We start from the raw sequence: 23,458 nt of genomic DNA on the forward strand, positions 1-23,458 counted from the left end.
AAACCATTCCGCACAGATGGCCCTTCGTTGTTCTTTACTGTCATGTTAGGCAGCGAGGAACACAGGAGGTACACAGCTTTGAGTACTCCAACTGGTAGACGAATGAGTCGGCACGACCAACAGAGACATCCAGCTGAGTGGCGAGGTGTTTGATTGTAATGCTTCGTTCACGACGAATGAGAGTGTTGGCACGTTCCAGTATTTCAGGAGTCACAGGTGTGAGCGGCCAGCCGACGCGCCGGAGATCGGACAAGTTGGCGTGACCTCGTTGCGATGGTGACAGAATCCCCGCACTACGACTCACCGTGCTTTTGTTATGTGCCAGGTATCCGTAGACTTTCTGCAAGCGGCTACGGATATCTTGGATCCTCTGGTTTACCGCCAGAAAAACTCAATGAGCTCTCCGCTTGATACTCACCTCCGTTACAGACAGCGTTTTGAAGGCTACGTATAGCACTATCAGCTAGCGTATCGTCATGAAACTTTAGAAGCTAAAGCGGGAACATCCCGTGACGTTCCACAACAAATTATTCGTTTTCTCAACCAAAAATACCTGAGAAAGAAAATATACACTACTGGCTGTCAAAATTGCTACACCACGAAGATGACGTCCTACAGACGCGAAATTTAACCGACAGCAAGAAGATGCTGTGATATAAAAATGATTAGCTTTTCAGAGTATTCACACAAGGTTGGCACCGGTGGCGATATCTACAACGTGCTGACATGGTATGGGGTGCCATTGGTTACACGTCTCGGTCACCTGTTGTTCGCATTGACGGCACTTTGAACAGTGGACGTTACATTTCAGATGTGTTACGACCCGTGGCTCCACACTTTATTCGATCCCTGTCAAACCCTACATTTCAAAAGGATAATGCACGACCGTATGTTGTAGGTGCTGTACGGGCCTTTCTGGATACAGAAAATGTTCGACTGCTGCCCTGGCCAGGACATTCTACAGATCTCTCACCGATTGAAAACGTCTCGTCTATGGTTGCCGAGCAACTGGCTCGTCACAATACGCCAGTCACTACTCTTGATGAACTGTGATATCGTGTTGAAGCTGCATCTGCAGGTGTTCCTGTACACGCAATCCAAGCTCTGGTTGACTCAATGCCCAGGCGTATCAAGGCCGTCATTACGGCCAGAGGTGGTTGTTCTGGGTACTGATTTCTCACGATCTATGCACCCAAACTGCGTGAAAATGTAATCACATGTTAGTTCTAGTATAATATATTTTTGGCCAATGAAAACCCGTTTTTCATCTGCATTTCTTCTTGGTGCAGCGATTGTAATGACCAGTAGTGTATTTCAAAGCTTCTTGTACGCCCTTCGTAGATGCCTGTGAGTACTAGTATCATGCTACTGATGTTGGGTTGATTCCTTCATATAACCGTTAGGACTGGAGAATGGAATTCCACGTAGTTCCCGCAGGCACCACTGTGGAGTTGGGCGCCAGCAGGCTGTGCGAGAACAACGGTGTGTGACGTCACACGCGTCGCTCCGCCCGGCCTTGCGCCGTCTCAATCGCAGCGCTCTGTGAGTGAAAGGGGAGTGGCGTCAGCCGCTAGTTGCCAGCAGCTGGCCGCGCCGCGCAGTGCGCGCCGAGCAATCGCTCTTTAGCGTGAATGGGCGGCCGCCGTTGGCGCTGACAGGCCGCTCAATAGCGCCGCCCAACACGGCCCAACAACGAGGCAGTGCCGGCGCCCGCTCGCCGCTGCTTTCATTGCGCGACGCGGGGGCGACGCCGCGGTAGCACTGGCGTCCAAGATCCTAGCCTCAACAGCGATCGTCGTCACAGTGAACGATGACAGTAAACACTGTAGACAGGAGTCTTTATCATGGGTACCTGAGGTGTTATCGTCAAGCGGGGTCAGGGATTTTCTCTGCCTCGTGATGACTGGGTTTTGTGTGCTGTCCTTAGGTTATTTAGGTTTCAGTAGTTCTAAGTTCTAGGGGACTGATGACCATAGATGTTGAGTCCCATAGTGCTCAGAGCCATTTTTTTTTTTTTTGTTATCGTCAAGTATTCCCAGAACCATCTACTTTTAGACAAGTGACGGTACGCCTGAAGGCGAATCTCTTGCTGAATGAAACTTTCTGGCAGACTAAAACTGTGTGCTGGACCGAGACTCGAATTCGGGACCTTTGCAAGTTCTCTACCATCTGAGCTACTTAAGCACGACTCACGCTTCGCCCTCGCAGCTTTACTTCTGCCAGTACCTCGTCTCCTACCTTCCAAATTTTACAGAAGCTCTCCTGCGAACCTTGCAGAACTGTGGATGGTAGAGCACTTGACCTCGAAAGGCAAAGGTCCTGAGTTCGAGTCTCGGCCCGGAATACAATTTTAATCTGGCAGGAAGTTTCATATCAGCGTACACCCCGCTGCAGAGTGAAAATCTCATTCTGTAAACATCCCCCAAGGCTGTGGATAAGCCATATCTCCGCAACATCCTTTCTTTCATGAGCGCTAGTTCTGCAAGGTTCGCAGGGAGCTTCGGTAAAGTTTGGAAGGTAGGAGATGAGATACTGGCAGAAGTAAAGCTGTGAGGACGGGGCGTGTGTCGTGCTTGGATAGCTCAGTTGGTAGAGCACTTGCCCGCGAAAGGCAAAAGTCCTGAATTCCAGGAAGTTTCGTATCAGCGCACACTCCGCTGCAGAGTGAAAATCTCAATCTTGCTCAATCAAGTGACATTGATTCCTTTAAACGTGTCTTTGCACTTGACATCAGCATTCCGAAGTCTTTGTAACGGTTAACGCAGTTACGTGATAATTGATATGGATTGACTTGAAACTTTTTGCAGGAATTTTCAGAATAATGTACTAAGTAGTGTGAGTAGTGCTCGCACAGTTTAGGTCCAGCATCCCTAAGCTCCGTTTACTGGCAAAGGAGGTCAAGTTACTATTTGTGGTTTGTTCCTCCGAAGATTAGCGTAACACCTTCCTTTTACATAACGTTACCTGACTACATATCATACTGAGAGTTTTTGATTATTCATGTTTTTTCAAGAATTAGGAGATGACATTAAAAATATGTTTATACTGACTCGAAGAATACATACTTGTTAACTAACTAAAAACGTAAAAAGGAGTAAAACACTCACTCACAACAAACCTTGCTCTCAAACACGTACTGATTTCTGTTTTGTTGCGATTATCAGGTCAGGTTACTCACCCTAGGTGCAGACATAGTAAGGAAACGAGACATGAAAGTGCTAACCTCGATTGCTCACTTGTCGAGTAACTACGTTGCAGTATTCTGAAATAACAGAATATCGTCACAGATATTTGGACGCAATACGAAAACATCAGTAAGCTTCAAAAATTTCAGTAATAAGAAGCACGTCCCATAACAACTGTGAATTGTGTTCCATCCTAGAAATTCGTAGAGACCGCGGACAGCCACTGATATGTGACCCAAGCGAATGAAAACATACTGTCACATTAGATATTGTTCATATTTTAAAAGACATTTTAGTAAGGCTTCTGTAAAGTATGAGCCAATCAAATCAAAATCTTCCCATTTTCTATGATTCATCCTCAAGGTCAATATGTATATTACGTGTTGACAGAAGTAATGTGCACTGTGGCTCCAATTGGTATGTGGGTTATGGGACACCAGCTTCCTTGTGCTGTCTCCAATTAGACGAGGTGCCCTAGTCTTCTTCGAATATTCCCCGTCTCCGTTAATCAGGCTGTATGTTTTCATTCGCATGGGTCACATTTCAGTTGCTGTCCACGATCTCTACGAATTTCTAGGATGGAACACAATTCAAAATATTTATGGGACGTGCTTATTATTAGTGAAATGTTTTACGCTTACTGACATTTTCGTATTCCGACCGTTTGATCAGGCTTCCACCGACGAGTTACTCAGAAATCTGTCCAAACATCGGTTTGTTTCAAACAATCTCTCTCTTGGATGACGTACGCCTCCTTGGGAATCATATGGCAAACCTGAGCCTGGCATCTGACCATCCCATGAGTAGACAGACTTACGTTGTCATTTCATCGAACATCTTCCTCTACGTCTACCTCTATATAAGTACTCCGGAAACCACTGCACAGTGCTTGGCGGAGGGGACCTCGTATCGTTATTACGTTTTCCTAAGTTAATCTGCTCAGGAAGACGTTCATGATAGAAAGGGTTGATAGAAGAGATAGAGAGGATGCAGCGGAGAGCAGCGCGCTTCGTTACAGGGTCATTTGGTAATTGCGAAAGCGTTACGGAGATGACAGATAAACTCCAGTGGAAGACTCTGCAAGAGAGACGCTCAGTAGCCCGGTACGGGCTTTTGTTGAGGTTTCGAAATCATACCTTCACCGAGGAGTCAAGCAGCATATTGCTCCCTCCTACGTATATCTCGCCAAGAGACCATGAGGATAAAATAAGAGAGATTAGACCCCACACAGAGGCATACCGATAATCTTTCTTTCCACTAACAATATGAGACTGGAATAGAAGGGAGAACTGATAGAGGTACTCAAGGTACCCTCCGCCACACACCGTCAGGTGGCTTGCCGTGTATGGATGTAGATGTAGATGTAGATGTAGATGTGCTTTGTACAAATAACTCCTATCATTGTGCTGTGCTACTGGCACTTTTAGGACCTAACAGTTACACGGATTTCATATTTCGTGCTAAATATTATCAATCGAATAAAAGGTAAGCGCACAGGTTTCACAAAAAGTAAATAGTGCACGAAACTACTGACATTTATTCAACAAGTCCAAATGTTTGGCAAAAGAATTATTTTTATGCGAGACGTTAATGTTGTTTCCTTGGTAACACCTTTGATGAACATCGACTTAAAGAATCGGCAGCACGTCGTGTTAATACATTACGTTCCACAGGTACCTGAGGGCCGAACGGTACCGACAAACCGCTGTGTCATACTCTGCCAACGGCGACATCAGATGCGTTATGAAGGGTACATGGAGTTAGTAAACCGCACCTCCGCCCGTTATCGGTTTTAGAGACCTGGAGTCATTGCTTCTCGGTCACGTAGCTCCTCATCTCCGCAGTACCGGGAATCGAACTCGGGTTCTTTGCATGAATACTCATCTGCGGAGGCGGACCGTGTTAATACATAGGCTGTGTTCATTTATCCGTGTCAGTGGAGGACTGTGGAGGAATTATTGAGAAAATAGAGCAACAAGTCACACTTTATTTGATTTCTTTATGCAAAGACGAGTTTCGGGTTTTCCTTTACGCCAATTAGCGTAAAATATTTACATATTCGTCAATACAACTCCTTACTGCATTATGATCGCTGCAGCTACCTACAAACTACAGAACGAAGGACAGCTGCAGCGGTCAAAATGCAGTCGGCAAACACGTTGTACTGATGCCACCTGGAAATGGTTTAGAGCCTGAAACAAATCTTGTCATTAATAAAGCATATAAAAGTGGCATTCTTTCTTCACTTAACACAGTGTGTATTATCAACAATAAGGAGAAGTGACGCAGGTGAACGAAATACGGTAATAACATCAAGAAAATCTCAGTAAACCTAGATCAATAAATAACGGCAGATAACGGCAGCTGTGCGATTAGGAGCCCACACTGAATTTAGTATGAAGTATCGTCCAAAGAGAAATTTATATCAGACGTTTGCGATTAATTCTACGTCTAACTGCACTCAAATTTCAGTCATTGCTATAGGTTCCGGACAGTGGTATATGACAGGCGAGACTTGGTCATATTTTGCTACTGATTAAGGACGTCTGTCTCGTCCGAGATGGATATGACAAGAGGAGAATGTTATCTCCGACTATAAGATTGCCTGACTTCAATCAACTGGATTTTCCGCCAGAGGTCATCTCAAGAGTGACGTGTACTGCACTCTCGACGGAATGGTTGAAGAATTGAGGCAGCCGTAATGGCCGAGCGGTTCTAGGCGCTTCAGTCCGGAACCGAGCGACTGCTACGGTCGCAGGTTCGAATCCTGCCTCGGGCATGGATGTGTGTGATGTTCTTAGGTTAGTTAGGTTTAAATAGTTCTAAGTTCTAGGTGACTGATGAGCTCACGTGTTAAGTCCCACAGTGCTCAGAGCCATTTGAACCATTTTGAAGAATTGAAGCAGTGAATTGTACAGTCTTCTCAAGCTTTGCAAGATGGTGAAAGGGTGTTGAAAGAATTCGTAGCTCATTTCAGAGCTATGAGTGTACATAAGTGGTGGCTCATGCAAAATTTCGCCAGAGTGCTACAATATTAGAAAGACAAACAGACTTTCACTATGTCGTCATGATAGAAGTGACTTTATACAATTGCGAAATTAGTTTTATCTAATGCACTAAAATAAGATACGTTGTTCGTATGTTTATGATTTCCACTATGTTTGTGTATTAATGCAGTAATATGTCCTAGATCTTCCACTACCCTGTACCTCACGCATCACCGTTCCCGAATGACAAGCCTGGTAAGCAAAATAGAGCATTGCTAACGTCTCACCCACAACTCCACCTCTTTTCATACACTTTTCATGCTAAATTTCCTGGTATACTCGTATTTTTACTACCATGTATGAACTTCTGACTTACAAGAATAGTAATGGTAACTGGATTGAATACATTAATTGTCTGAATACAAATTGAACTGTTTAAATATATTTTAACTTTATAATTAATAGTTTAACATTGCAAAAAATTTAAAAAATATATGGTAGCAGCAGGAAGCAAACCAGGCTATTCGGTGACCACTGTGCCATGGCAATCCTCAAGAGTTCCTCATTTTCTACTCGTAAATCTTTATAGATGGTTTTATGTTTTACCAAGGCCGACTCAGGTGAAATATTCTAGGAGTTTCAAAGGGGCATCTATCTGCTTCCAGAGACATAATGTGACCCAAATCGGTGAACCGCTCCCATCTCACGCTCTCCCCCTGTTAGATTTAAATTTGAATGAGTTCTACCTGAATCTTTAACTTCCACTTTCTCCTCCAATGATCTCCTGGGAAAGGACCCCTTTAGCAATCAGCTATAGAATTCGCCATGTTGCTTACACAGTAGTTTACACGCAGTTTCAAAGAAAATTACTAGCCTGTACTGTGAGCAGCATTCTATCCATGGTGCCAGTAGGGATAAAGTCACATTAGAGCACGTGAATCGAAAACAGACAGCTGCGTTCCTTCCCTAAGTTGACTGTAGCGCGTCTGGCCATCATTTCACCACCCGATACTGGTTTGTAGCTACTGCGAATAGAGCGCTATGCAACTCGTTTCTGTACGTTTTATTTGAATACCAGCACGTATTACAAGAGGAACGGCGCAGTTTCATTGTGACTTTGCAGCTCGCATTAGAAAAGAAATGGGATAATTTACGTGCGGTATATACAGTGTGCTGTTGCACATTAGCACATGATCAACGGCCAACACTGGTGTACGATGAATTGTAATATAGAAAGTTATTTAGCTGTAATGTACTCCTTGTCAAGGTAGGCCTTGGGTGAAACGTGAACCACGAAGTTTGCATTTGAAATAGATTGGCACCACTTAGCACTATATATCGTACTGAAGTCAATAGTGACGGACCCATGCAGTGACAATTATCTAGCAAATGGCTGGTTTGCAGACTCATGACCGCTGGAAAGTGATTGTTTCTATCATCAACGAAACGAATAAAAGAAACGTATTACCCTGCTAATACAATATTAACGACTCACTATTGGAATCACTGGCTCTTAGAAATAATTGGATAGCTCTATTTTTACTGATTTGAAGTGAATGATCACATAGATTCGGTCACAGGAAAGGTCGGTGGATGACTTCGGTTAAATAGTAACATACTGAGTGAATATAATCAGCCTACAGAGGTAATTGCGTGCAAAATGCTCGTGCTAATCTTTTCTGAATATTGCTCAAGTGTATGAGACCCCCACCAAATAAGGTAATCCGGATACTGAACGCATATAAAGAAGAAGAGCATGTGTGGTCATATGTTTGCTCAACGCACCGGAGATAGTCACGAAGATGTTGGCAGACGCTTGAAGATAAATGCCACTAATTACTCGAAATCCTGCTCCGAAACTTACAAGAACCTGCATTCTAATAATCCCATTGTCGAGACCATGTTAATTTTCTGGTCGCTTGGAGGCGATTTTTAATAAAGAGAAAGCTGATAGTGCAGCCATCGTCTATAGCTGGGGGAAATTCTATCGTTACTCGTAGAAAAAAATGTTTTAGAAAGCACAATGTGTATAAGTGTGCGCTGCTTCGAGCCGTACCACAATCTAACGCATACAGTCGCAATGTACCTGTTCATTTTCGTTATACTCCGAGACAGCAGCGCTGCAAGTGGCCAGCAAACAACACTTCTGAACACAATATAGAACGAGTGCGAACAGTATCGTTTATACTGATTTCTAACACACTTCTTACAACGGAGAGCGCAAGTATTCCCAATAAAGTCGACGGTAACTAAAAAATGATACATTTTTCTTTCTTTGGTTTCCTAAAGACCCTGGGAGGTATGAAAGGGTACATTACGAAACAGTTTATTTTAATTCTCTTGTGATCCACAGATATTTGTTGAAGAGTATCGTTTTTTTAAGAGAGGAAAAATAGTTATTTAACATCGGAAGGTCTTACCTTTTGCAGAAAGACGTTGTGTAACTATTCACCAACGTGAAGTTCTGTTCACCAGACTTCACGACTGTTGCTGAGGGGAAAACCACAAGGACGTGATAATAAAACGTCAGAAGTAATTAAACTGTTACCCAACAAAGAAAAAACCAATTCCGCCATTGTTGGTATATCTGAACCGCTAACGGTAAGACTTTTCAACGCTTCCTCTTTTCAAGCAAAAATAGTCACTTTCGCGAAAATATTCGTGCGTTGGAAAGTCGCATGAAGTTTAGTAAAGGGCGAATCGTTAGACTTCACACAGAACTGTTAGGTGTCAAGGAAAGTGCCTATCATACTAAGAACGGGAAACTACAAAAATTTATATTTCTCATTGATGAAATATGACTTTATACTCGCATGATTTCAGCAGTATAAGCTGCAATTATTGACATATTCGAAAGTATTTCTTCATGAATAAATTGTAGCTTATTGCACTGAATCAGTAAGATTCGGCTGTGTTTACATTTATTTCACAATAATTAGCGTCTCTCAGTAATTTACTAATGCTTCGAACGCTAAAATATAATAACTGTTTCGTTAACTAAGAAGAAAAATGATTAAGACCACATTAATCTTGCGGCTGACGTCTCGCCGCTAGGGGCTGCTATTGTTGTTCCAGTTGTCAGAGGGTAATAATTTTCACAGGAATGAGCGTCGTGACTGTGTATGTTACACTGTGGTTTGATCTTATATAAAATAATAAAAATAATAAACAGTGCTATGTTGGATTTGGTCATTGACTGATCTATACAGCGCCAAGCCAGAACTGCGAATTTCTTTTTGAGTCTTGTATTGAAATTGAGATGTATCTAGGGATTTTAAATGGCGCGTAGATGTATTCGTTACCCGGAATTATAGGGATGTTAATTTTGAATTCTGCTAGTAATTTGGTCTTGGGTGACTTCTGTTCGAGGGTTACGAAATACGCTGTCAGTATCTGGACTAAAGGTTAATTAGAGGCAGTACTGAAAGCAGTTGACGCTAGTGAAAGTTTTCTTATCGGTGGCAGTGAGATTACGCTTTGACTTTGGTCGGTTTTTGGCGTACTGTCATACTTACGAATTACTTCCCCTCGACTTCTCCTAATTAGTGAGATTTCAATGAGACCACTCAGGGTTTCTCAGTGGTTAGTAAAATCGTAACCGTTAGGGGATTTCTACAAAACGTCGTTTTATGTGGCTTCTTCCTGTGTCTAATAACTCAGGTTTCATCAGGCCAGTCGGTAGGTCGAACACCTGATCGCGAGGAACGTAAGAGCCTGTAGAATAGAACAGCCGCAGCATTAAGTAAAATAAAACAAGGAATACTCCCCCTCCCCCCCCCCCCCCCCGCAAAGTCCCATACACATCGTTCCCGTAGGAAGGATTAAGAATAATTATAGCGTGCACAGAAGCATTTGTGCAATTATTCTTCGAATGATCCATACTCGAATACAATAGTAAGAAGCCCTAATAACTAGTACGACGGGAAGTAATCACTGCCATACACTTAACACTGTTTTTCAAAGTATGGAGGTTTTGCTATTAATTGTGATACACTCTGTGGTGTCTTTGTCGCTTTGATGGTTCGTAAAAAAGCGCTCCTGGATCGCGACAATATTAAAGAGTGACTAATGCACCGCTAGGTGATGGGAATGGGAAAAACCTACTGGTTAAAGCTGATGCCAGGATTTTAGTTCTGAATAAACGGTATTTAAGTTATTTGCTTCGTCTTGGTTATAACAGGCGTTTTTTTAATTTTTTGCTAATGAACGAGTAAAAAAAACAAAACAGAACTATCAACTAGTCATAGCAGCTGTGCTAAAATTTTTCATTTTTAAATAAACCCTTTTTTTAAAAAGGATTTATTCTTACTGATAAAATTTGCATTGATTTGAAATATTTCGTTATTATAAAAAACGGGAAAACCGATCAGTGTTCTTTTAATGAGAAAGTAAACAAATGAGCAGCCAACACATGGCATAAGAACTGGTACAGCATTACTGAGACAATAATGGCCCTGGTACCATATGGCGTGGTCTACTGGATGGCAGGCGTGTACATGAAGTGTGCGTGACTTGCCCCTTCTGGTCTATACGGTCGTTTCTTGCTGTTCTCGTCGAACTTGAGTTGCCTTGCAGAGTGGCGTCATCCCTAGTGTGGAAGTATTTTACGAAGTGCGGTATCATTGAAGAACAATGCCCCACATGCTTTGAAGGATTTAAGAAGTGGGTGAGTGAAGACAAACTTGCGACATCATTTACGGGGAAAACTTAACAATTTATTCATAGCTTACAACATTAATAGAAAGAAGCTGATCTGTTGTCTGTGTCTACTACATAACATGCCTCTACCTGCTTGTATGTTTTGAAAACCGAAAAATTGACATGAAAAATGTAAGTTCTCCAAACCCAGTTTTCACTTTTTATCATGTGACTAATCGTAATGCCCAAACAGTGATATGATCCTCGCTTTTACATCATAATTTTGAGCAGAGTTTCAAAATTAGAATCAACAAAAGAATACTAGTGATTTTTGGTAGAGTTTTCGAGAGGGTTAGCGAAACATTCCTTTCTTTCACCAACTGCGACATAGTCGCGTATACAAACAGTGATGCACTACTGCCAAATGTTTTTTTATTCCAGTCTTTGATCACAATATCAATTCTTTATACGATGACCGGTTTCAGTCCGTAATTACCATTCTCAAATCTTTTTTAGGACATGGTGTAAAGAAGGTCTGAACGATGACCGGTTTCAGTCCGTAATGACCATCCTCAGATCTTCTTTACACGATGTCCTAAAAAAGATGTGAGAATGGTAATTACGGACTGAAACCGGTCATCGTATAAGCAATTGATATTGTGATCAAAGACTGGAATAAAAAAAATCCTTTTGCTATTTAATTTAATATTTCAATTCTATGTATCTTGAAGACGAGGGAGTCAATCTTGTTCGATTTCTACGTTTATTAGAGGAAATAATGGGACTAGAAAACCGATTTTCGGTTTTTTCAGAAATCGGTTAAATGGTTCAAATGGCTCTGAGCGCCATGGGACTTAACTTCTGAGATCATTAGAATTACTTTAACCTAACCAACATAAGAACATCACACACATCCATGTCCGAGTCAGGATTCGAACCTGCGACCGTAGCGGTCGCGTGGTTCCAGACTGTAGCGCCTAGAACCGCTCGGCCACTCCGGCCGTCCAGAAATAGGTTATTTTGAACGTTTTAACATTTGGGCTAAACTAGTGTTGAAAAGAAAACCGACGTTGTTGAAAACAGATTGTTTCAGCGATAACCGTACCCCAAGTAAGAGGTGCCAAACATTGGTACAACGAGAAGTACCCCGTGCCATGCACTCAACACTGTTTTTGAAAGTATGGAGCCTTTGCTATTAGTTGTGGTATACCCTGTATAGTGAAAGGTGTCTTTGTCGCTATGACAGTTTGCAAAGACGGCTCCTGGTACGCTACGGCGTTGCAGAGTGATTGATGCAGGGCTAGAGAGAGAGAGAGCGGTCAGATGCCCACAGGCCGTTGTCGCCTTCACCTGCAGTCGGCTGCGGGCGCGAAGTGGCGAAAGCGCAAACAACAAACAGTGGGGAAGGCCGCCGTGGATTTACGGCGCAGGTGGCGGCGGCGGGGGTGGCGGGGGCGGCGTTTATCGGCGCACAGTGCCGGCCCGCTGCGCTCGCATGTCCGCCCCCGGCGCTGGCGTGCCCACAAAACTCAGCGCCGGCGCTAATCTGATCGCCAATACGACGCCGACGCCGGCGGCGCGGCTCGAGTGCTCTCAGACTTTGCCCGCTGCAGCCTGAAGCGCCTCACCTGCTGACTTAGTGGCCACACGCCGCCGCGCCGGAAGCACTCAGGGTGCGCCTTCACGCGGCAGCATAAAACTCTGCTGCCGCAGACGTCTCCACAACGCGGTAGTCGCAAGCAAAATGGTTCAAATGGCTCTGAGCACTATGGGACTTAACATCTGTGGTCATCAGTCCGCTAGAACTTAGAACTACTTAAACCTAACTAACCTAAGGACATCACACACATCCACGCCCGAGGCAGGATTCGAACCTGCGACCGCAAGCACATTGTAGCCTTATTTATCTTGTTTCATTTCAACTAGAACATCAGGTCGTTACTGTTACAAATTCTAACGAAGCGTCACCATAAACATTTGAATAAAACACGCAAATCTACCTAAAATTCCGTACTCCACCTGATAATTTTCGGATTGAAATCGTCGGCTATACGCGATGTTTTCGCTAGAATGTTCGTAAACGGAACGTCGAAACTGCTTGTCAAAGTGGGACTGATAGTCGGAGACACTCCTTGCTAGGGCAGTGCATTGAATCGTATCGAGAGGCGTGCACGTATGACACAGATAGATACCGACTTCGGGTGCCACAGCCATAAATTTATCAAGTGAATGACGCAATTTGAGCCGGCCAGGGTGGCCGAGCGGCTCTAGGCGCTACAGTCTGGAACCGCGCGACCGCTACGGTCGCAGGTTCGAATCCTGCCTCGGGCACGGATGTGTGTGATGTCCTTAGGTTAGTGAGGTTTAAGTAGTTCTAAGTTCTAGGGGACTGATGACCTCAGTAGTTAAGTCCCGTAGTGCTCAGAGCCATTTGAACCGTTTGAATGAGGCATTTTCCCATTTAGGCTGTTATTTATTTACTCATATTTTCCGTTTCACTAGTAATTTCTGCTGTTTTAACCATCATCCAGCGTTTAGTTCTATAAGGAACACAAGAAATTGCCATTACGAAACAAGATCACAACTGTGTGAACGTAAAATAACCTAAAAATAGCAACTTTATCTGGATACCTGTCTTTTCGTTTATTTATGTTCACACATTGGCGTTCTCGATTGGTAGCTGTAATGTGGTGTGATTCTTCATACAACTAAGCTCTGGATAATGGCTGGAAGGCAGGAACCAGGTGAAGTGAAGAAAGAGCTTAAATAAATAGCAGTATACGCGGGAAAACGCGTTATTAAGTAAGTAGATATCCGGATTCGAATCCTGATCCGTAACACAGTTGTGTGATGAATAGATACCTGCCGGCCGCGGTGGCCGAGTGGTTCTAGGCGCTACAATCTGGAACCGCGCGACCGCTACGGTCGCAGGTTCGAATCCTGACTCGGACATGGATGTGTGTGATGTCCTTAGGTTAGTTAGGTTTAAGTAGTTCTAAGTTTAGGGGACTGATGACCTCAGAAGTCCCATAGTGCTCAGAGCCATTTCAACCATTTAACCGATTTCTGAAAAAACCAAAAATCGATTATCTAGTCCCATTAGTTCCTCTAATAAACGTAGAAATCGAACATGTTAAGTCCCATAGTGCTTAGAGCCATTTGAACCATTTTTTTTCTTTTTTTTTTTTTTTTTTTTTTGGATAGATGCTTTCTAAATTTTGTAAGTGGAAGGATGATAAGCGGCAAAATTGCTCGTTGGTGCATACATTTAGAATCTTTTTTTAATATTATGGAAAAAAATCGAGGAACGCATTCAGGTCTCAGGCTGATAATGGTACTTGTTACGTGATTTGCTTGCATCACTGCCTACGTACATTTGACTTTTACAAGGCACGGACATCTAACTGACCAAGTCGGTAAAAGCTTGATTTTCAGTTGCTAACGGTGTAGTGATAAGTGTTCACATGCCAAATAATGATTGATACACAATAAATCGAACAGAATTTGGCATAAAATAATGTGGAGAGCGATGATGATTTACATAATTTTTAACATCGCACAGCCTTTGAAAAGAATTTTACTGTTTCGCCATCTGCTTAATCTCTTATTCTGCTGCTCTGCAACATGTCCTATGTTGAGCAGCCGAAAACGGTAATTCTATTGAAAAAAAAATTTGCGATCACGGCAATTAAATAAAAATTACATAACGGTTCAGTCATTGGACGCAAGTACTGGTTGGGATGTTGATATTAAGTATAGTTGAAAATGGAGTACTCACTATGTTAGTTTGGCCGTTTCTGACTACAATAATCTAAATTTTTCCACCTGCACTTGCAGTTGTGTCAACATGGAAAACTTGAATGGAAGTGAAACTTCCTGGAACATTGAAATTGTGTGCCGGCCTTCGACTCGAACCTGGGACAATTACGTAGCTGTGAGGGTGGTCTGGAGTCATTATCGGGTAGTTCAGCCTGAATTACTTGTCCGCGAAAGACAAAGGTCCTAGATTCGAGTTCCGGTGCGGCATAGAATTTTAGTCTGTCGGGACGTGTCAAACCACCTCATACTCAGCAGCAGACTGAAAATTCATCACTGATGAAGAAAAGTGGTTTATTGCTGCAGTTACGGTAGTGTGCTTGACTAAATGTCGTCAGAGTACATCGAATAAGTGCTTTTAAAAACGTTCGTGTCGACACAGTGGCGAGCAACTACATTTCTAGTCCAACAGCATCTCGATCAACACTTTCGAGCACTTCATTCTTCGCCGCCTAGATACCGGCATTTGACGGCTTCACACATTTTATCCTGAGGCTGGATGAGCTGTCGCGTTTACGCGATCCGTGTACAGCCCGAGGAAGTCCTGTTTGCACGGATGATGTATGCAACTGTAGGGATTCGTTGTTGATTTATTTTTGACCCATTGTGGTCGAACGTACGAACAATGCGCAGGTGCAGATGGAGCAATGAATGTCGCCTGGCATTTTTCGCACCAATGTTAATGCATTACAGAATTTGGACAGTTTCCTTTCCCTTGTTACGCAGAAACAGACCGTTAGCGAACAACTGATTTTGTGTACAACGCTATGCACCCCAAGTGGAAGAGTGTGCAACAAGATTTACGGGAGAACCATTGCAGTTCATCAAATATGATAACTCCAGATTTGTAATTTACATCGTTTAGTGCCTTCTTTACTTTAAGTACACGGATTAAGAGTTGTTTCCCGGTTTTAGGCTGAGCACGTGCACATACCTTTAGTTCAACCGACTACAGTCAGTGAGCTTTAGGGAGAGACGTTGAGAACTCGATTCACTCGAGTACACCTGGATTCCTGCGAATCACGACACAGTGGCAGGTGTTTTGTGCGGAGGAGATCCGCAATACTGTATCGGAAAAGGTTCGAGTGGAAAGTGTTGCAGGGGTGGTACTAAAACTTGTGCACACGATTATGCTATTCTCGTAACGTGAGACATGTTCTCACTTCAGTGTTAGAACCGTCGGAACATGAAAGTTGCATTGAACAAGTAAGTGTCTTAGCGGTAAAAAATAATGTAAAGTTCAAACATAGGCTGCCCCGCAAGTAATAAATAGTGTATATTGGCTAAAACTGCAGGTATTTTTGTTAACGGTTATTTAAAAGTGCTTATATATGTGATCATAGTCCGAAATTTATTGATTCATCCATTTTTATGAAGGTACAAAATAGATCCAATTCTAGACTGTTGCGATGGTCTATTAAGTACTCTGTTGCTTAGAAGCTTATGATAATTAGTCCATCGAACGTAGTTCACGAATGGACCGCAATAGCGGAAAAAAAAAAAACACGGGACAGTATGTTATATAAAATTAGAAAAGGTTTTGGAGTCTCTAGCACAATAATACTGATCTTAACAAATATTCATTGATATTTCCGTCTCAATTGTGTTGTACTGTATTTACAGAGAAGTGATCGACGATTAATTAAATTTAAGAAAGAACAAATGTTACCAATCATTTTGAAGTTGAAATTATACAAAGTAATGTCACAGTTGTTCTATCTGTCAGTTTTTCCAAGCTAGTAATTACTGGTACTGCATTTGGCGATACTTACTGAAATATTTTATTTCTTCAGAAAGTTTATTAGTACCAATACAATTTCCGCTTGGAATGAAACGCATGTGTCAGGTAATTTGATATAATGAAAGTCTCTTGTTCTATATACGCCTTGCTATTATAGAAAAAAAGGAAAACCATTTCGGCGTACCATTTTAGGTAGTTAAAGTCGATCCCGGCACAAACAATCGTTGGTTCCATTGAACCTAATAGTTATGGCATCTAAGAACAATCAAAATTGAGTGGAAATAAATTGAATTCATCTTGTTGCCAACTATTCAGACGTCTATCGTAAGCAACACGGCTTTGTGATTGCGGCTTGTCCATCTATACAAAGTCTGTAATTTTGTCTTCGATGAAACCTTCCTGATGGAAGCGATAGCTAGAATGCACCAAAACTAATTTGTGAATTTGTGTAGGCTGCAGAGTGATTTTATACGCTGCACCTACCATGAATACTTAAATGAGTCAGCCTATTATCTGGCTTTGTTCAATAACCTTTTACCTACCATTAATAGGTATTATCTTTGATGTTGTGTTTGTGCTCGCTGCACTTTGTGACCACTCAACGCAGAAGAGCATTCAGTTCGCGGACACTTTATCGGTATTAATATAGGCCAAATTTCGTGTTCGAGAATTCTGCTAGGATTGAGAGTGCGTCAAGAATAGAGTGACAGCGTACAAACTGCATAGTGGGCATGGTCAGTAGCCTAATAACGTTTACATATTGTAATGCATGTAGAAACGACATTCATTTTTCTTCCAGCAATAACTTCCGAAGGCATTTCATCACTCGGTCGGCAAAGGTTCGAGGGAAGACACCAACGGAAAGAATACTTCCAGTTCGATCTTCCCCACTCATTCACCTCACATCGCCCGCGTGACACCGTACTGTAATGTATTAATGGCCTACGTCCAGCATACTGGCAATGGGCTGCCGGCTCCCACTAGAGTTTCGTGCGGAGAGAGTAGGAATCGTGGTGATTGCGGGGTGAGAGGCAGACAGACAGCCCGCCCCCTACTCACTCTGTTGGCCGCAGCTGCGAGGCGTCGGCGCGCCGCCAGGAGACGCACGTGTCGCGGGGGCCCTGCTGCGGGCGCTGCGCGGGAGGAACTGAAGTACCGCAGCGGCGCGCCGGCTGTTTGGCTCGCGCGCGCAGACTGCCTCGCCCGCGACGCCGCCGACTGCGCACGCGCGGCGCTCTTCCGCTGGCGCCGCGAGAGGCGCCACCTTCCGGAGTAAGCTCGCGCGCGTGTTGCGGTTCACCGGCGTTCTCACAAGGGAACCTCCCCATCCCACCCCTCTCAGATTTAGTTACAAGTTGGCACAGTGGATAGGCCTTGAAAAACTGAACACAGATCAATCGAGAAAACAGGAAGAAGTTGTGTGGAACTATGAAAAAAATAAGCAAAATATACAAACTGAGTAGTCTATGCCCAAGATAGGCAACATCAAAGATAGTCTGAGCTCAGGAGCGCCGAGGTCCCATGGTTAGCGTGAGCAGCTGCGGATCGAGAGGTTCTTGGTTCAAGTCTTCCCTCGAGTTCTTTATTTTCGCAAAGTTATGATCTGGCCGTCCGTTCGCTGTAATAAGTTTAGTGTCTCTGTTTTGCGACCGCACCGCAAAAACCGTGCGATTAGTAGACGAAAGGACATGCCTCTCGAATGGGAACCGAAAACATTTGATCGCAAGGTCATGGGTCAACCGAGTCCTCCACAGGAAAACGCGTCTGATATATTCTATACGACACTGGTGACGGCATGTGCGTCACATGACAGGAATATGTTGTCGACCCACCTAACTTGTACACTTGGCGAATGGGTAAAAAAATTCTTCTTCCTTGCCCGATTTAGGTTTTCTTGTGGCTGTGATAATCACTCCCAAAAGACGGACAGATAATAATTGTCTGAAAATAAAAAATTAAACTTTTCAATCGAGGGAAGACTTGAACCAAGGACCTCAAGTTCCACAGCTGCTCACGCTAACCACAGCACCAAGGCGCTCTTGACGTCATATTGTTCTTAATGTTGCCTTGATGTCGATGAGCTACTCGGTTTGTATATTTTGCTTATTTTTTTCATAGTTCCACACAAGTTCTTCCTGTTTTCTCGATTGATCTGTGTTCAGTTTTTCAAGGCTTATCCACTATGCCAACTTATAACCAAATCTGAGGGGAGTGCGATGGGGAGGTTCCCTTGTCAGTACGTAAACTGGATGTTGCGAAAAATGCGGCTGTCTGACAGAGCAGCTCTTGAGTCCGAAGTCGCAAGTTCAATCTTTATAAAGGCTCATTTGAAAGGATTGTCTTAACAATTAGAAAAGCTGTTGATGACTCATCACGTGCATCTATGGGATGCATTCATAAAAATGCATATCACCGAGATTCGAGTAATGAACACTGAATGAAAAGTGGCGCTCCACTGTCAAAATAAATGTTTGTACCATCAAAATCGAAGGCAAACTTCTTCGGAGTTACGAAGCGTGCTGTACATTCAGCTAGGTTCCACTCTCAAGGAATAAATATAGAATCATACTGTTGTAACGGGGAGATGAGAGCTTATAACCGCTCTTCTTCTTGATGATTTCATATGATTTGTACTTGGCCTCGACTAAAACTCGGCGACAGTCGGTAGAGTGTTGAGATCGTTGTCAAGTTACGAAGACGACGTCACACAAAATAACAGTGCTGAACCGAGATGTCGGCGTGCGTGAGATATTTACTTCACCAAGAATCGTAATTAATCGTTCGTAATCGATCTTTAACTGATTAATGATGAAATATTAATGATAAAACCAATACAGTCACATCCACAACAAATTCCCTACGAGCTGGTCGTAATTTCAAGTATCTAAGAAATCGTAACAGTGGGCTTGTTATTTGAGTCAAAGATTCTACACAAGCGCCGAGCGCTACAGTCAAATATTATCGCTGCGCGTAATTATTACTCAGGAGTTTCATGTCACTAATTTGATAGAATTTAAATCACAAATGCACGACTTGGCACGAGAGGGTGTTTTATTGCACAATATCAGTCACTTCCTAACCGAGCCTTGAGAAGAAAACTTTCCCAGGTATTGGGGGGATTTAAATTATAGGCTTCGGAACTATCACTGTAGTTCCATAAACCACTGGCTATTATGAATGAAAACTGTCTATCAGTGTTCGTTGCCTAAATCACTAAGTAATGTTTAGTTCATTTATCTAATTAAAAGTACACTTTATTCTAGTAGGTAAAAGTCCTCCGTTCGAATCCTAATGCCGTGATATTTGAAGTCAGAAGATCGTATTACTGCGTCATAATAGATCGCAATTATTCAGTCTCAAAAACAATCTAAGCGTGCCTACATGTACGAGCATTCAAATATATGACCTGCTTCGGGTAACTCTCGTAACGTAGTGACAATGCCTTGATTTATACTTAGTCATTACTCACGATTCCCAAAGAGAACTCACACGGAGTTTTCTTTGGGATCGTTGGTTAAACTTTGCGAATGTTAATTTATGCTAATTTTGCAGTTTATTGTGATTTTGATTTTAATTTTACTGAAATTTAATATTTCTATCGTAGATTGCTAAATTGTCAAATCTTAGATTCCTGATTTAATTACTTTTTATTGTCCTAATAATAGTGATAAATGGAACTTCGTTCGCTTATTCACTTTTCTGTGAATTTGGGACTTGGGAGAGGGGGGGGGGGAATTCTTGGGGTATTGGGAGCTAATTTTTGATTTTGATTTCTCGTCCGAGGAAATGGCATTACAAGCTGGCGGAAAGTGATGGCACGCAACCGAAGGCCGAATCGTCGGTTGTCGAGCTTTTCTTGAGACTATCATTTAAGGCGTAGCTGCGGATACTGTGATAATACACTACTGGCCATTAAAATTGCTACACCACGAAGATGACGTGCTACAGACGCGAAATTTAACCGACAGGAAGAAGATGTTGTGATATACAGATGATTAGCTTTTCACAGCATTCACATAAGGTTGGCGCCGGTGGCGACACCTAAAACGTGCTGACGTGAGGAAACTTTCCAACCGATTTCTCATACACAAACTGTAGTTGACCGGCGTTGCCTGGTGAAACGTTGTTGTGATGCCTCGTGTAAGGAGGAGAAATGCGTACCATCACGTTTCCGACTTTGATAAAGGTCGGATTGTAGCGTATCGCGATTGCGGTTTATCGTATCGCGACATTGCTGCTCGCCTCGGTCGAGATCCACTGACTGTTAGCAGAAAATGGAATCGGCGGGTTCAGGAGGGTAATACGGAACGCCGTGGTGGATCGCAATGGCCTCATATCACTAGCAGTCGAGGTGACAGGCATCTTATCTGCATTGCTGTACCGGATCGTGTAGCCACATCTCGATCTCTGAGTCAACAGATGGAGACGTTTGCAAGAGAACAACCACCTGCACGAACAGTTCGACGACGTTTGCAGCAGTATGGACTATCTGCTCGGAGACCATGGCTGCGGTTACCATTGACGCTGCATCACAGACAGGAGCGCCTGCGATGGTGTACTCAACGACGAACCTGGGTGCACGAATGGCAAAACGTCGTTTTTCGGATGAATCCAGGTTCTGTTTACAGCATGATGATGGTCGCATCCGTGTTTAGGGACATCGCGGTGAACGCACATTGGAAGCGTGGATTTGTCGTCGCCATACTGGCGTATCACGCGGCGTGATGATATGGGGTGCCATTGGTTACACGTGTCGGTCACCTCTTGTTCGCATTGATGGCACTTTGAACAGTGGACGTTACATTTCAGATGTGTTACGACCCTAGGCTCCGCCAGCACATTCTCCAGATCTCTCACCAATTGAAAACGTCTGGTCAATGGTGGCCGAGCAACTGGCTCGTCACAATACGCCAGTCACTGCTCTTGATAAACAGTGGCATCGTGTTGAAGCTGCATAGGCGGCTGTACCTGTACACGCCATCCAAGCTCTGTTTGACTCAATGCCCAGGCGTATCAAGGCCGCTATTACGGCCAGAGGTGGTTGTTCTGGGTACTGATGTCTCAGGATCTATGCACCCAAATTGCGTGAAAATGTAATCACATGTCAGTTTTAGTATAATATATTTGTCCAATGAATACCCGTTTATCATCTGCATTTGTTCTTGGTGTAGCAATTTTAATGGCCAGTATGTATGTTTCATAGGCACGGAAGAAACAAGCATCCAGAGGCCTATTACGTGGGGAGGTTCCCGGTGGTATGAACTGCAATGGCTCACACTTTTCAGGCGGTATAGCTGGCTCTAAAGGAACATATCGTTTGTACGAAGACCAAAAATCACGCAAAAGCACGTTATTTTGACCGGCTACTAGCAAAAGCAGCGCTAGTACCAAAGCTGCAGGCCTGTTATACCCATTTTCCCAGTATTGCTTGCAGTGACGGGAATATTCCGTACTGCCCTTGCGAGATCACACACACGAGAAAGAATCGTAGGTCGCAGATCACCCAATTTACCATCCAGGTTAACAGTCGACAAAACTGTATCCGCATGCGTTAAGGCATGATGTTAGTGGATTTTGATACAACTTGAAACCTTGTGGTAGACAAGGGAAGGCAGGATTCGGTTACGATTGTGGACGGGGCTGTAATCAGTTATTATTGGTTTCTTTTTACAGTTACATTTATTTTTAAAACAGTAATTCCAGATTCAACAATAAATAAAAAAATACTACACGTAATTAATAAAGGAGAAAAACAACTCTGTAAATAATAGTGTTTTCAGTGCGATACAATTTAGCAAATCACCATAAAATACAGATAATCTTTTTTTTTTTTTGAATAAAAAAACAAGCCTCTATGATCACGGCTGAAGGCCTTACACGCCCAGAATGGCAATAAATTATGTTTAAGAGCTCGCTGCAATTACAAAAAAAAAAAAAAAAAAAAAAGGTTCAAATGGCTCTGAGTACTATGCGACTTAACTTCTGAGGTCATCAGTCGCCCCGAACTTAGAACTAATTAAACCTAACTAACATAAGGACATCACACACATCCATGCCCGAGGCAGGATTCGAACCTGCGACCGTAGCGGTCAAGCGGTTCCAGACTGTAGCGCCTAGAACCGCTCGGCCACACCGGCCGGCCTGCAATTACATCTTACAGGTATTGAAATACTAAAAGGTAAGTGGCCACACACACAGCAGAAGGTATCAGACACCAGGACCGGCAGTAAATAAGCTTTTAAGGCTTACTGCTATAATACAAATATCGAATTATTTTTTTTTCAGAGCAAATGACCACAATCACGGCTGAAGGCCTTACATTCAAGGAACGGCAATTATATAAGAATTTAGAAACCTGCAGTAAAACAGAAAATACAAGCAAAGGTTAACTATAAGAAACAAACAAGTGACCACCAAATGGGTGGAATAGGATTATGGTAACCGACACAACCCTTACACTGCTAGATTTATTCCAGAAGGCGACCAGAACTATTAACTAGACATACATAACCTTTAATGTAGGCATTACAAGGTGTGGTAATAAATAATACAATAATAAAACACAAGGACTAGTCACAGATGGTGCTCCAGGAATCGACCTCTGAGAAGGTCCGGCAACAAACACTTTCGCGAGCGATGAGATAGGTAGCCAGAAGTTGCATTCACTTGACAAGATGGCAACTCAGATTAGTGGCAGTCTAACGAATAACTAATGATAATCTTGCTGAAGCTACCTGACGTCCAATAAATCTAATGCAAGAATGGAACAACACGCCAAAGCCGGAACCGGCGGACTGCATTACGCCCCCAGAATTTGTGCTTAGAGCGCCTGGAACGAGAAAGGAATGACTACCACCAGAGTAGAAGAATCACAAACGGCCTACAATCAAGAAAGCTGTCAAAACTACACGCCATAGCAGACAGGACCAGCAAGGAGAGGAAACGTTCACTGCCATTACATACACTAACCCCCAGGGCAAGTAACTTGGGCATTAATGGCCACGAGACAGGAAAAATACCGCAGGTTGAACTTAACAAATTGTAACAAGCTGAACGCAGTATATAGTAATAAGAAGTCGAGGAAAGATAAT

The 23,458-nt window shown here is 43.1% G+C and overlaps 1 long non-coding RNA gene across 1 annotated transcript in view; it reads right to left on the bottom strand.

The window, feature by feature from the left end:
* Positions 1 to 17,492, bottom strand: part of LOC124596468 — a 293,278-nt gene extending 275,786 nt beyond the window's left edge. Inside the window, exon 1 of the long non-coding RNA XR_006978304.1 lies at positions 17,427 to 17,492. This is a non-coding gene — a long non-coding RNA (uncharacterized LOC124596468). The remainder of the gene's footprint in view (positions 1 to 17,426) is intronic.
* Positions 17,493 to 23,458: the final 5,966 nt, after the last annotated feature.

Source organism: Schistocerca americana, chromosome 2, assembly GCF_021461395.2.
Source record: "Schistocerca americana isolate TAMUIC-IGC-003095 chromosome 2, iqSchAmer2.1, whole genome shotgun sequence".
NCBI lineage: Eukaryota > Metazoa > Arthropoda > Insecta > Orthoptera > Acrididae > Schistocerca > Schistocerca americana.